We start from the raw sequence: 12,808 nt of genomic DNA, 5'->3' as shown, positions 1-12,808 counted from the left end.
ATGCCCCATTATTATTGATGGACGCCCGGAGGTTTATGCCCCATTATTATTGATGGACGCCCGGCCGTTTATGCCCCATTATTATTGATGGACGCCCGGCCGTTTATGCCCCATTATTATTGATGGACGCCCGGCCGTTTATGCCCCATTATTATTGATGGACGCCCGGAGGTTTATGCCCCATTATTATTGATGGACGCCCGGAGGTTTATGCCCCATTATTATTGATGGACGCCCAGCAGTTTATGCCCCATTATTATTGATGGACGCCCGGAGGTTTATGCCCCATTATTATTGATGGACGCCCGGAGGTTTATGCCCCATTATTATTGGTGGACGCCCAGCAGTTTATGCCCCATTATTATTGATGAACGCCCAGAGGTTTATGCCCCATTATTATTGGTGGACGCCCGGAGGTTTATGCCCCATTATTATTGATGGACGCCCAGCAGTTTATGCCCCATTATTATTGATGGACGCCCGGAGGTTTATGCCCCATTATTATTGATGGACGCCCAGCAGTTTATGCCCCATTATTATTGATGGACGCCAGGAGGTTTATGCCCCATTATTATTGATGGACGCCCGGCCGTTTATGCCCCATTATTATTGATGGACGCCCAGCAGTTTATGCCCCATTATTATTGATGGACGCCCGGCAGTTTATGCCCCATTATTATTGATGGACGCCCGGCAGTTTATGCCCCATTATTATTGATGGACGCCCGGAGGTTTATGCCCCATTATTATTGATGGACGCCCGGCCGTTTATGCCCCATTATTATTGATAGACGCCAAGCCGTTTATGCCCCATTATTATTGATGGACGCCCGGCAGTTTATGCCTCATTATTATTGATGGACGCCCGGCCGTTTATGCCCCATTATTATTGATGGATGCCCGGAGGTTTATGCCCCATTATTATTGATGGATGCCCGGAGGTTTATGCCCCATTATTATTGATGGACGCCCGGCAGTTTATGCCCCATTATTATTGATGGACGCCCGGAGGTTTATGCCCCATTATTATTGATGGTCGCCCAGCAGTTTATGCCCCATTATTATTGATGGACGCCCGGAGGTTTATGCCCCATTATTATTGATGGTCGCCCAGCAGTTTATGCCCCATTATTATTGATGGACGCCCGGCAGTTTATGCCTCATTATTATTGATGGACGCCCGGCCGTTTATGCCCCATTATTATTGATGGACGCCCGGAGATTTATGCCCCATTATTATTGATGGACGCCAGGAGGTTTATGCCCCATTATTATTGATGAACGCCCGGAGGTTTATGCCCCATTATTATTGATGGACGGGACGCCCAGCAGTTTATGCCCCATTATTATTGATGGACGCCCGGCAGTTTATGCCCCATTATTATTGATGGATGCCCGGAGGTTTATGCCCCATTATTATTGATGGACGCCCGGCAGTTTATGCCCCATTATTATTGATGGACGCCCGGCCGTTTATGCCCCATTATTATTGATGGTCGCCCGGCCGTTTATGCCCCATTATTATTGATGGACGCCCGGAGGTTTATGCCCCATTATTATTGATGGACGCCCAGCAGTTTATGCCCCATTATTATTGATGGACGCCCAGCAGTTTATGCCCCATTATTATTGATGGACGCCCGGCCGTTTATGCCCCATTATTATTGATGGACGCCCGGCAGTTTATGCCCCATTATTATTGATGGACGCCCGGCCGTTTATGCCCCATTATTATTGATGGTCGCCCGGCCGTTTATGCCCCATTATTATTGATGGACGCCCGGAGGTTTATGCCCCATTATTATTGATGGACGCCCGGCAGTTTATGCCCCATTATTATTGGTGGACGCCCGGCAGTTTATGCCCCATTATTATTGATGGACGCCCGGCCGTTTATGCCCCATTATTATTGATGGACGCCCGGAGGTTTATGCCCCATTATTATTGATGGACGCCCGGAGGTTTATGCCCCATTATTATTGATGGACACCCGGAGGTTTATGCCCCATTATTATTGATGAACGCCCGGAGGTTTATGCCCCATTATTATTGATGGACGCCCAGCAGTTTATGCCCCATTATTATTGATGGACGCCCAGCAGTTTATGCCCCATTATTATTGATGGACGCCCGGAGGTTTATGCCCCATTATTATTGATGGACGCCCAGCAGTTTATGCCCCATTATTATTGATGGACGCCCGGCAGTTTATGCCCCATTATTATTGATGGACGCCCGGCCGTTTATGCCCCATTATTATTGATGGTCGCCCAGCAGTTTATGCCCCATTATTATTGATGGTCGCCCAGCCGTTTATGCCCCATTATTATTGATGGACGCCCGGCAGTTTATGCCCCATTATTATTGATGGACGCCCGGCCGTTTATGCCCCATTATTATTGATGGACGCCCGGAGGTTTATGCCCCATTATTATTGGTGGACGCCCGGCAGTTTATGCCCCATTATTATTGATGGACGCCCGGCAGTTTATGCCCCATTATTATTGATGGACGCCCAGCAGTTTATGCCCCATTATTATTGATGGACGCCCGGAGGTTTATGCCCCATTATTATTGATGGACGCCCGGAGGTTTATGCCCCATTATTATTGATGGACGCCCGGCAGTTTATGCCCCATTATTATTGATGGACGCCCAGCCGTTTATGCCCCATTATTATTGATGGACGCCCGGCAGTTTATGCCCCATTATTATTGATGGACGCCCAGCAGTTTATGCCCCATTATTATTGATGGACGCCCAGCAGTTTATGCCCCATTATTATTGATGGACGCCCGGCAGTTTATGCCCCATTATTATTGATGGACGCCGGGGCGTTTATGCCCCATTATTATTGATGGACGCCCGGCCGTTTATGCCCCATTATTATTGATGGACGCCCGGAGGTTTATGCCCCATTATTATTGATGGACGCCCGGCAGTTTATGCCCCATTATTATTGATGGACGCCCGGAGGTTTATGCCCCATTATTATTGATGGTCGCCCAGCAGTTTATGCCCCATTATTATTGATGGACGCCCGGAGGTTTATGCCCCATTATTATTGATGGACACCCGGAGGTTTATGCCCCATTAAAAAAAAAAAAATGCATAATGTGTAGGATCGCATTGGGGGACATCCGCAGCATGTAATATGCCACCATGTGATCCTACACATTATGCAGCAGTCACGGTAATGAGCTCCCTGCTGCGGCTGGGTAGCTTTGTGTGTCCACTCATAGCGGCGGATTTCCCGCCGGCAGTCATGAGCGGACACACTGAGCTACCCAGCCGCAATGGATATATTCGCCATGAGCGGGTGCTTATTCCCACAACATGGCGGATATATCCATCAGGAGCCTTAACTGTCACAGACAGACGCGTTATACTGCCAGCCAACCAAGGACCAATCAGAGAGGTCCCTGGTCCAGCCAATAACTTGTACGGGTGCGGTATATAAATGGGGTCACTTGTGGGGGTGGGGGTACTGTTCTGCCCTGAAAGCCAAATGGCGCTCCTCTCCTTCTGAGTCCTACCACGCGACAAGGAACCATATATGGCCTAAGCGGGGGTATTTCCGAACATGGGACAAGCAGCTAAATAAAATATAGGGAGCATTTCTTTCAATATCAGAAGTGATGTACAAAAAATGTGCCCCCCCCAAATGATGCATTTGTGAAAAAAAGCTAGTTTTGATTTTTTAATACTGACTTTGTAATAATTCCTGTCAAAAAACTATGGTATTAAAATACTCACTGTACCCCCTAGCAAATACCTTGAGGGGTCTAGTTTTTAAAATGGTGTCATTCGGGGGGGGGGGGATTCCCATGTTCTACTACTTCTCAGTTGCTGCAATCCTTGCTTAGCACATAAAAATAAGATGTACTTTTCAAAATGTCAAGTAAATTTGTTAGGCCTCTAAGACATCTACAATGTGAGTATTAATTAAAAAAAAAAGTTGAGAAAATAAAGTAGACATATGAAATTATAATTTTTGAAAAAAAAAAACGTATAAATATATGCAACCTATTAACGTAAAAATAACAAAAAAAATCGTCTTTTTTTCAAAAATTTCACAGTTTCTTGCATTGTAAAAAAAAAAAAATACAAATGATATTGATTAACTTTTACTATTTTCATGTAGTACAACTTGTGACAAAAAAAAAAAAGGCAGAATTGTTTTCATTGGCAAAACATTACCAGAGTTCTTCTCAAATAAAGACAGACATCCCAGATTTGAAAAAACAGGCCTGGTCTTTGAGGGGCGTACAGGCTTAATTAGCTGTAATAGCTAATAGCCTGGTCCTTAAGGGGTTAAGAAGAAGTGACTGTGAGTAGTATCCTGGAAGGAGGCTTGGGCCTTTCAGCCTTCTGGATTCCTTTCAGGGCGGCCTTGACCGGGTGAGCGCCCAGTATGGAGGGGAGACTAGGACAACTTAAAGAGCAGAAATGTTGAACTCCAGCTAGATATAAACCTATAGTGTTGTGAGATAGTTTTAAAGATGAGTGGCAAAATACTACAAAAGTCAAAATGTACTGTATATCAAAAGTTTGTTGGAACTGAAATAGCGTGGCAGCAGCTTGAGCGGAAAATGAGCGGTGATAGTCATAAAAAGCAAAACCACCGTACTTGTACCCAAGATCGACCAGTTTGTGTAGATATTGATCGAGCTTGATTCTCCTGTTGGGACTAGCCACGCACAAAACGTCTCTATAGAGGCCAAAGCAAGTACGAACTCAGGGATATTTAACTTTCTATTCAACCTACCATCCCATGCCTTGACCACTACAGAAACTTCACCACAGGCGAATGCTTTATTATCGAGCACATCCTGGGAGGCCACCAGAAGGGAGACCAAATTAACGTCTTTCCGATCGGTCTGATCCTGAGACCCTGGGGTGCCATGCGAGCACATGATACGATAAAGCTCAGCCTCCCTGGCCGTCACAGGGATAGGAATACCCTGACCGCCGTAATCCTGGGTACGGTCCAGGTCCTAAGCGAGTGTACACTTCCTGCGAAAGATAACCTGGCGGGTGAGGGGGGAGCAGCCGCCCCTTCCATGCTGTCCGAAATCTGAGACATCACCTATAAAATGACAATGACAACCATGAGGGTAAGTACGAAACCCTCTGCATAGGAAACAACATGAAAAACAAATGGGAGGCGCGTGGATTGACGAACAATCTGCCTCTAGAGGTGCATGTATACAACTCAAGTGAACTAGATTATCAACCTAAACTGGATTACGAGGCGCGAGGATTGACGAGGGCAACCCACCTCTACCAGCGAGCCCCCCTAATTAACATCCCCTGATTGGACAGATTGAGGAGTCGAGGATTATCCTATAATCCACCTCTAACTCGGAAGACAGAATCAATATAAAGGAAAATACAAGTGGCCACCGTGAAAGGAACCCACAGAAATGAACAGCTGTTTTTTTTTATCGTGAACTAAAGAGCAGAATAAGAAGTGACTCTTGTGTAATCAGATACGTGCTTAACCCGGAAATAACAACTAATGGAAGAAGAAGCTACCTTAGAATACACGAGAAATAGTTGGTGAAGGAAGGGAATCACCAACAGAAAAGACTCAAACTAAAATACGTAAGGTGCCTTGCCAGATACCAAAGCAATATTCCTGAATCAGAAGAATAACAAATATGAGCCAATAAATAAATCCCTACCACAACTTGTCGCAGTAAAAGTGCGGAATGCAAGGGGAGGCGTGAGGATACGTCACATGAACCTATAACCAAATTAAGGTATAAAAATAAGGCATGACATACTGAACTATAAAAATCCTGTATAACCACCGTACAAAGATATGCCAATGCCAGACCGTGACTGAGATAAAACTAGTGTCGCCACCCAAATGACAAAAAGCGTGATGTAAGACAAGTAACTAACCACAGCTCTGTCAATAAACAATGACGATCAGGGACCAATCACAGTGTGGCCCTAACATCATACATTGATGCACTTGCAGCCACTTGAACCTGAAACAACAAGCAATCCGCATAAAGACATGTGTGACTCTGAGTATGAGACAGTGCACCCTCCCCTTTTTTTAATGAAAATATGCTGACAACGTGGCGTGGCTGTATACACATTTGTGACCCTGGGGACAGAGCCATCCCTGATCCTAACCGAGTGTACGACACCTGGTGGTTGCTAGTGACGCCGGCCCCATGGACGCGAATCCCGTGGTCGGGAGCCAAACCCGATGACGTGCACACGTGGCCCCACCTACTCCATGCATCGGCGCCGTGGCAACGCCAACAACGAGAGCCACGTGCACATGCCATGCCGGAACCACGATTCCCGCAAGAAAGAAGGCACCCGGAGGCCAGATGCTGGACCCCCCCAACAGGTAACCACCGCGGGCCAGTATGCGTGCCTGGATTCCCCCCCCTGCCCCCAGGCATAACACTGAAGGGAGCGGGAACATGCGCGCGCACTGCCCGGGACTGTGGCACAGGCCAGCACCCGGACCCGGGAGTGCGGTGATTGATGAAGCCCGTGAAAGATGGGAAATGCCCGGCAGACTAGCTGCCCACTTACCTGACCTGGGAGTCAGAGCCGAAAGCAAAACCGGAAGTGACGAACAAGCGCAGCCGCCACGATCGCAGAGACCCAGGGTCTCTGCCTGATATGGTGCGGCCAGACTCCTCCCACAAATTCAATTAGCTGATAATACAGCTAACTTCCACTTATTAGTGCAAAATATTCTGAAAAACAACATAAATCCGGGCACATGGTGAATTCCTCACAGACAAGTAACTGTCTATGTAGGCGGTGGTTTGGATTGTGCCCACGCGACTCAGTGCCCCGACATGCATACACGCGCCCGCCTCAGTGCCCCGACATGCATACACGCGCCCGCCTCAGTGCCCCGACATGCATACACGCGCCCGCCTCAGTGCCCCGACATGCATACACGCGCCCGCCTCAGTGCCCCGACATGCATACACGCGCCCGCCTCAGTGCCCCGACATGCATACACGCGCCCGCCTCAGTGCCCCGACATGCATACACGCGCCCGCCTCAGTGCCCCGACATGCATACACGCGCCCGCCTCAGTGCCCCGGCATGCATACACGCGCCCGCCTCAGTGCCCCGGCATATATACACACACACACACACACACGTCTCAGTGCCCCGGCATATATACACGCACGTCTCAGTGCCCCGGCATATATACACGCACGTCTCAGTGCCCAGGCATATATACACGCACGTCTCAGTGCCCCAGCATATATACACGCACGTCTCAGTGCCCAGGCATACATACATATATATATATATATATATATATATATATATATATATATATATATATATATATAAGGCTCCAGGAGGAGCTGAAACGTTGTAATGCTGACATGAGATATTAAATCACTACACACACGTCTCAGTGCCCCGGCATATATATATATATATATATATATATATATATATATATATATATATATATATATATATATATATATACACATACATACATACACACACACGTCTCAGTGCCCCGATATACACACACATCTAACAGGTCATATGGAAGAACCAACGACTCACGGGTGTTCAGAAGCTCCGCCTTGGGAAGGAGGATCTACTCTGGTGACATGCGAGTTCCTGCAGCTCGGCCCTTTCCTGGGACTGACACAAATGGCATCAGATGTCTGTGTGCCAACCGAGAACTGAACCACCGTACGCCAACAGAGCACTGAACCACCGTACGCCAACAGAGCACTGAACCACCGTACCTCAACCGAGGACTGGACCACCATACGCCAAAAGAGCACTGAACCACCGTACCCCAACAGAGCACTGAACCACCGTACCCCAACCGAGGACTGGACCACCGTACCCCAACCGAGGACTGGACCACCGTACCCCAACCGAGGACTGGACCACCGTACGCCAACCGAGGACTGGACCACCGTACGCCAACCGAGGACTGAAGCACCGTACGCCAACAGAGCACTGAACCACCGTACCCCAACCGAGGACTGGACCACCGTACCCCAACCGAGGACTGGACCACCGTACCCCAACCGAGGACTGGACCACCGTACCCCAACCGAGGACTGGACCACCGTACCCCAACCGAGGACTGGACCACCGTACGCCAACAGAGCACTGAACCACCGTACGTCAACAGAGCACTGAACCACCGTACGCCAACAGAGCACTGAACCACCGTACGCCAACAGAGCACTGAACCACCGTACCTCAACCGAGGACTGGACCACCATACGCCAACAGAGCACTGAACCACCGTACCCCAACCGAGGACTGGACCACAGTACCCCAACCGAGGACTGGACCACCGTACCCCAACCGAGGACTGGACCACCGTACCCCAACCGAGGACTGGACCACCGTACCCCAACCGAGGACTGGACCACCGTACCCCAACCGAGGACTGGACCACCGTACCCCAACCGAGGACTGGACCACCGTACCCCAACCGAGGACTGGACCACCGTACCCCAACCGAGGACTGGACCACCGTACCCCAACCGAGGACTGGACCACCGTACCCCAACCGAGGACTGGACCACCGTACGCCAACCGAGGACTGGACCACCGTACGCCAACAGAGCACTGAACCACCGTACGCCAACCGAGGACTGGACCACCGTACCCCAACCGAGGACTGGACCACCGTACCCCAACCGAGGACTGGACCACCGTACCCCAACCGAGGACTGGACCACCGTACCCCAACCGAGGACTGGACCATCGTACCCCAACCGAGGACTGGACCATCGTACCCCAACCGAGGACTGGACCACCGTACCCCAACCGAGGACTGGACCACCGTACCCCAACCGAGGACTGAAGCACCGTACGCCAACAGAGGACTGAACCACCGTACGCCAACAGAGGACTGAACCACCGTACGCCAACAGAGGACTGAACCACCGTACGCCAACAGAGGACTGAACCACCGTACGCCAACAGAGCACTGACCCACCGTACCCCAACCGAGGACTGGACCACCGTACGCCAACCGAGGACTGAAGCACCGTACGCCAACCGAGGACTGAACCACCGTACGCCAACAGAGGACTGAACCACCGTACACCAACAGAGCACTGAACCACCGTACGCCAACAGAGCACTGAACCACCGTACGCCAACAAAGCACTGAACCACCGTACGCCAACAAAGCACTGGACCACCGTACGCCAACAGAGCACTGGACCACCGTACGCCAACCGAGGACTGAAGCACCGTACGCCAACCGAGGACTGAACCACCGAAATCTACTACTAGACTGTCACGTGATAGACTTTATGTAGAGTGCGCCTTTATGACATCCAGATGGCGGATCCAATTGTCCCCAGATGTAGTGGATCAGGGGGTGAAGGCAGAAGATGTTGGCCACAACTACATCCTCACCAAGGAGCCTTTCCACTCTAGGGTCACCACCTTTCTTGCAAAAAAATACCGGCCATGCTAATTTGCATAATGAATTATATATGCGTGACAACACAGGATGCACATATGCGGGGGAAATTTTAGTCTATTCTGACCCCTCTAATGTTTTTTATTTCTCCTTATACGGCCTGTTTTGAACAGAACCATTTTGGTTTTCATGTGACTTTCGATCACTTTTTTAAATTAAATTCGGGAGTTGCATTTAGTTACTAACTACAGTTCCCAGCATATTGGAATATATAATAATACATAGAATAGCTTAGTGCTGGGCGGTATACCGGTTCATATCGAATACCGAAATATTTGTGCTGCACGATATGAATTTTTCCCTATACCGCAATACCGGTTTGGCCCCTCCCCCTCGGGAATTAATGAATTATCAGCTGCAGCGCACTGTCCCCACATTGGGGAACTAATCATATGTGACCCGCAAGCGCTGTTCTGACCCCCCCCCCCCCCAATAATTAGCCTAGCGCTGCGCGGTCCCCATCGGGGTAAATACTCACACGTCACCCGCAAACGCTGCCCTCCTTGTTCTCCAGTTTGTTGCGGCCGCCGGCGCTGACACTCAGTGGTCTTCAACCTCCAGATGTTTCAAAACTACAACTCCCAGCATGCCCGGACAGCCAACGGCCGGGCATGCTGGGAGTTGTAGTTTTGCAACATCTGGAGGTCCGCAGGCTGAAGACCACTGCTCCATACTGTATCCCTATGCCCGGGCTGCAAAAGGTAAACAAAGTAAACTTTAAAGGTGTATTCCAGGAAAAAACTTAATATATATATATATATATATATATATATATATATATATATATATATATATATATAGAAGAGGTTTGCTATGGGGATTTGCCTCTAAACTGGGCGTTTCCCAAGACACGTGTCATCAGAGAGGATTTAGACAGAAAAGAACAACCTTAACTTCAGAAGCTCATAAGTACTGAAAGGATTAAGATTTTTTTTATAGAAGTAATTTACAAATCTGTTTAGCTTTCTGGAGCCAGTTGATATATATACATTTTTTTTTTCCTGGAATACCCCTTTAACTCACCTTCCCCATTGGACTTGCTTCCTAGGGAATGGAACGTCGGACAGCCGGCAGCCTATCACCGGCCGCAGCGATGTTCCGCCTCCACCAGGGATAGGTTGAGCGCCCTGTCATGTAAGAAGCCGGCCAGAGCTCCTTACATGACAGTGGGCTCAGCCTATCCCCGGCCGGGGTGGAACGTCGCTGTGGACAGTGATAGGCTGCCGGCTGTCCGACGTTCACGTCCCCAGCGTAAGGCCGAAGTCGGAACCTGCCGTAATTTTTGTTTACTTTTGCAGCCTGGACATAGGGATACAGTATAGAGTGTCAGCGCTGGCAGCCGCAACAGACAGGAGGACGAAGAGGCAGCGCTTGTGGGTGATGTGAGTAGTACCCCGATGGGGACAGCGCAGGGCTAAGAATTCATTTGGGGGGGGGGGGGGGGGGGGGGGAATACCGTTCTACACCGTGGAACCGCTAAGTTACAAAAATACCGCGATACACATATTTGGCCATACCGCCCAGCCCTAGAATAGGTCAGTGTTTTCAAACCAGGGGTGCCTCCAGCTGTTTCAAAACTACAACTCCCAGCATGACTGAACAGCCAACAGCAGTTTATGGTGCAATATTCCAGGAGTTGGAGGATTGGTTGGATAAATACCGGTCATTGAATTAAAAATACCAGCAGGGTGGCCAAAATATCGGCTGTAACCCTACTCTGCACCGATCAGGATGAAGAGGAGTCAACTCTACCTGGACCGCAGGACGCTCCCCACAAGCTGGCGGGTGGAATGGCAAGATCACATAATCTGAACTGGATGAACTGCTTTTTGCTTTGGTCGTTACATCTTGTCTCGTTACTTCCGGGTGTTCCTTCGGGCGTTACTTCCGGGTGTTCCTTCGGGCGTTACTTCCGGGTGTTCCTTCGGGCGTTACTTCCGGGTGTTCCTTCGGGCGTTACTTCCGGGTGTTCCTTCGGGCGTTACTTCCGGGTGTTCCTTCGGGCGTTACTTCCGGGTGTTCCTTCGGGCGTTACTTCCGGGTGTTCCTTCGGGCGTTACTTCCAGGTGTTCCTTCGGGCGTTACTTCCAGGTGTTCCTTCGGGCGTTACTTCCGGGTGTTCCTTCGGGCGTTACTTCCGGGTGTTCCTTCGGGCGTTACTTCCGGGTGTTCCTTCGGGCGTTACTTCCGGGTGTTCCTTCGGGCGTTACTTCCGGGTGTTCCTTCGGGCGTTACTTCCGGGTGTTCCTTCGGGCGTTACTTCCGGGTGTTCCTTCGGGCGTTACTTCCGGGTGTTCCTTCGGGCGTTACTTCCGGGTGTTCCTTCGGGCGTTACTTCCGGGTGTTCCTTCGGGCGTTACTTCCGGGTGTTCCTTCGGGCGTTACTTCCGGGTGTTCCTTCGGGCGTTAGCTTGTAGACCCATGTGTGAAAATCAAACTTATCTACAAGTTCCGCTTCCTGAAGGACACAGTAAGGAACAAAAACTTTATTATGTTAGGACATTTTATTTATTTTTTTTTATAAATAATTTTTTATAAAATTTTATATATATATAAAGAAAAATACAAGGTGGCCATCTGGGGCGGCCTACAGGTGGTGGAACTAGGGCTGGGATATCAGGAACTAAGGGTCCTCCAGGGGCCCCATGGAGTCTGATCATCTGCTTAGTGAAACACTGGGAAAATCTGTGGGTGTATGGGAATAAGATTGGGAAAATAGTTGGGTTAGGGGTGGGAAGACTAGAGGGGAGAGGGATAGTGGGGGGTGTGGCAGAAGGGGTGGAATGGCAAGGAGGGTCCCCCTGGGACAGCATTTGGACCATACTTGGGGGAGGGGCACGGAATGCTGGGAGTGGGACATGGGCTGGGATTCGGCATATGAAGGAGATTGGTCATAGAGATAGCGAGGAGGATGAGGAACGGGGGAGTGAACCGGGAATGGTAAAGGCAGCAAGGTTACCCCCTTATGTGGAAGCCGCACTGCTGCTCTAGGGTCAGTTTCTCCATCATGAGGGCTTTGGAGAAACAGTAGACATTCTGAAGGGGAATGCGCCGTCTGCCGTAACTGATAGATCTCATCATGGTGAGCAGCCTTAACCCCTTAAAGGAAAAGATTCTCTATGGTGCTTCCTACCAGAACTCACCGGACACAACAGATCTCCAAAAGGATCTTGAGATTCCTTGGTGACCTGATGGATCCGATGAGGCTGGGAGGGGAGAAGGATCTCGCCCTTGATCAGCAGTGTGGGGGGGGGGGTCTACTAGTGCAGGCTGCAGAGGGTATACAGGAAAATATTAGATTTTATCATTTATGAGAACGTGAAAAAAATG

The sequence above is a fragment of the Hyla sarda genome, unplaced genomic scaffold (assembly GCF_029499605.1).
Source record: "Hyla sarda isolate aHylSar1 unplaced genomic scaffold, aHylSar1.hap1 scaffold_1028, whole genome shotgun sequence".
NCBI classification, from domain to species: Eukaryota; Metazoa; Chordata; class Amphibia; order Anura; family Hylidae; genus Hyla; species Hyla sarda.
The sequence above is the reverse complement of the archived record's forward strand: the minus strand, read 5'-3'. Positions refer to the sequence as shown.